Source organism: Cibotium barometz, chromosome 36, assembly GCF_041138505.1.
Source record: "Cibotium barometz isolate CiBa-2024 chromosome 36, ASM4113850v1, whole genome shotgun sequence".
Classification (NCBI taxonomy): domain Eukaryota; kingdom Viridiplantae; phylum Streptophyta; class Polypodiopsida; order Cyatheales; family Cibotiaceae; genus Cibotium; species Cibotium barometz.
Window position 1 is genome coordinate 28772039 of NC_141081.1, and position 3464 is coordinate 28775502.

Consider the following 3464-nt stretch of genomic DNA (forward strand, 5'->3'; position numbering starts at 1 on the left):
AGGGAAAACAATGTTTTCTTGTATTCTGAATTGGGGGATGATTATAGAAACTGAAGGGGAGGTTCTTACACCTTTATATCTCCAAAGCTAGAGGGAGGATTCTTACAGGAAGCATCCAAGAAGCTAGCCAACATTCTTTCATGATCAATTCTCCACCATAACAAACCTAAAATAAAAAAATTCATTTTCCTATAATGGGATCACAATGGTGTGGACTAGTAATCCAATTAATATCATAGCTTGCGGGCTATCCTAACACATAGTTTGGAAATACATTGGGTGGATGCAAGGTGAGGGTACTCACTTTCGTCCACTCTCTCTAAAATTGGGACATCCACACATCTTGGGTGGAGTACCTCTATCATGATATCACCATATCAATTAAAACACGACACGTGCCTCCCCAACCTAAAGCGACATATCTCAAACGAGATACCAACTAATGCCACGCTAGCAGGTCGGGGTTCCAGTCATCATCCATGTCACCAATACAGGTCACTGCCACCACACTATCTCGATCGAGATATTCATGCCACTCGGATCTACATCAATGCCATGGTGTATCCCCCTAGGCACATTGCTCAAATGTACATTTACCATATTTGACCAGCCCATCTCCACCATCCACATATCTCAAACGAGATATTTAAATAAAATCTCGACCATTGAAATACATCGTTTGAGGTATAGAGATGCAATCTCATCCGTCCACATATCTCGTTCGAGGTACAGAGATGAAATCGAGACCGTTTAAAAACCTCGAATGAGGTTTATCTACAAAATCTGATCCGTCCATTCGCGCACATTTGAAGATGTGATCCCAACCATTTATTAAATGAATCTCGACCGTCAAAACATATCTCAATCGTGGTAATGACTTAAAATCTAAGCCGTCTATGTACCTCAAACGAGAAATTTAATTCAAATCTCAACCGTCGCCAACTCTAAAATTAAGTGCGTATCTTCGCTGTTTGTCTCACTAACCCTTAAATTTAGAGCATACATCTTGCAAACCCTAAAGTGCATGATGTCACCGAACCTCATTCGAGGTTATAAAACCGAAAAACTTTTTTTTTGGCCTCATTGTCAGAAGCCGTTTTCACTCTCCTTACTCTCTTGATTTGGATTAGCATTAGTGGGGCCATTAGCATTGTTTTATAGCTTCATTAGTGCTACTTAGCACTAAGCATTGGACCTTTGTGTTAGGCTTAGGTTTTAGCATGGAGTCACGCGAAGAGGGCCACGAGGAGGGCCGTAAGTGTATTGTGGACCTCATCACAGAGATAGACCGCAAGTTAGCGGCTATCCGTAGGAGTGTTAGAGACACACCGTCTACATTACATATCATGGAAGACTTGGAGGCGATGCTTTCGTCCCTTCGTAGCCTTCACAATATTGTTTATGTAGATGAGTGGATAGCCCACCATCACATTGCTCCTGTGTCACATGGCTTGACATATCGTCAGGTCTGTGATCTTGGTCCGGGATGGAGCCTACTTAGATCTTTTCCTCGATAGTCGTGGGATGAGGCATGGGGTGGGCAAGCCCCTTACTATTACGCAGTGTTCGCATCCTCGTATCGGCACATATCTATAGTCGATATGTTGCCGCATATGGGAGGATGCCGAGATTCCCATATACTTCGCAATGCAATTATATGCAGAGTTGTTATAGGGGAGGAGGTGGATTATACTAGGCATCGGCCTGGTGGTGGTGCTAGCCGAGGCCGTCTGTAGGACCAGGGTAGGTGGCCTCCACCAACCCTTCGTGTAGCTTCAACAGATCCGATGTTTGTGCCTATGTCGACTGTCGAGTCTCTTGGCACCCAGGTTGGCATCGACGTACGGAGTACCATGGAGAGCATCCAGCACGTGGTGCGCTTGTTTTCACGATCGATACCAATGACAGATATCGAGGTTTACATACTTATTACTTCTTAAGTTTTTTTAGTCATTTATTTACATGTTTATATGTACTTTTCTATATTTTTACATGAGCGGCATGGTTGATTGTGTCATGTAGGGTCCCACACCTACCACACTGAGAGACTCACTCAGGAGTTGGTAGAGGTGAGAGCAGAGATTGACCGCCTTAGAGCTACATTAAAGACGACAGAGACAGCTACTATAGAGGCACGGCATGTGAGAGACTATGACATCCAGCAGGTAGGTTTCTCTTGCACGTAAAAGCGATAATTAAGGTCCTAAGTTATAAATTTCTTTAAGTAATACCTAATGAGAGAGACTAATCAATTATTTTTATGCTTTACTTTTTGCGTAGGCTCGGACTGAGGTAGAGAGTTCTGGAGCTGAGGCGCAGCAACACATGATTATGGAGCAGATTACACAGCATAGGGCAGAGCAAATGATGCTGCATGTTCGAGAGCTCTGACGATTTTCATTGGGTTGCTGTTGATAGTGACTAAAAGCAGACTAGCTGGGTTAGCTCACTTACATTGTACTTAGATTTATGGGCAGTGAGACTAACCTCAGACTAGCTAGGGGGTGGTTGCAAGATGAGGGTACTCACTTTCGTTCACTCTCTCTAAAATTGGGACATCCATGCATCTCGGGCGGAGTACCTCGATCGTGATAGTGCCACGAATTAAAAGATGACACGTGCCTCCCGAGCCTAAATCGACATATCTCGATCGAGATGCCAACTAATGCCACGCTAGTAGGTCCGGGTTTCCAGGCGTCATCCATGTCACCAATACATGTCACCGCCACCACATTATCTCGATCGAGATATCTATGCCACTCGGATCCACATCAGGGCCACGCTGTATCCCCCTAGGCATATTTGACTAGCACATCTCCATCGTCCACGTATCTCGAACGACGATCAAGATACTGAGATCAAATCTCAACCGTCCAAATATCTCGATCAAGATACAGAGATATAATCTGCACCGTCCAAATATCTCGTTCGAGATACGTAGATGCAATATCCACCATCCAATTATCTCGATCGAGATACGTAAACGCAATCTATACCGTCCATTCACGTACGTTGGAAGATGCGATCTCGGTCGTTTAAATATCTCGATCGAGGTATATAATAAATCTTGACCGTCGACATACCTTGTCGTGGTAATGACTTTAAATCGTGGCCGTCCATGTACCTCGTACGTTGGAAGATGCGATCTCGGCCGTTTAAATATCTCGATCGAGGTATATAATAAATCTTGACCGTCGACATACCTTGTCGTGGTAATGACTTTAAATCGTGGCCGTCCATGTACCTCGAACGAGATAGTAATATCAAATCTCAGCCATTGATCCTTCCCCAACCCTAAAATTAGGTGTGTATCTTGGCCGTATGTTGCACTAACCCTAATATCCAGAGCGTTAATCTTGCAAACCCTAAATTGCATGATGTTACCGAACCTCGATCGAGGTTATAAAACCGGAAAACTTTTTTTTTTGCCTCATTGTCACAAGTCGTTTTCACTCTCCTTGCTC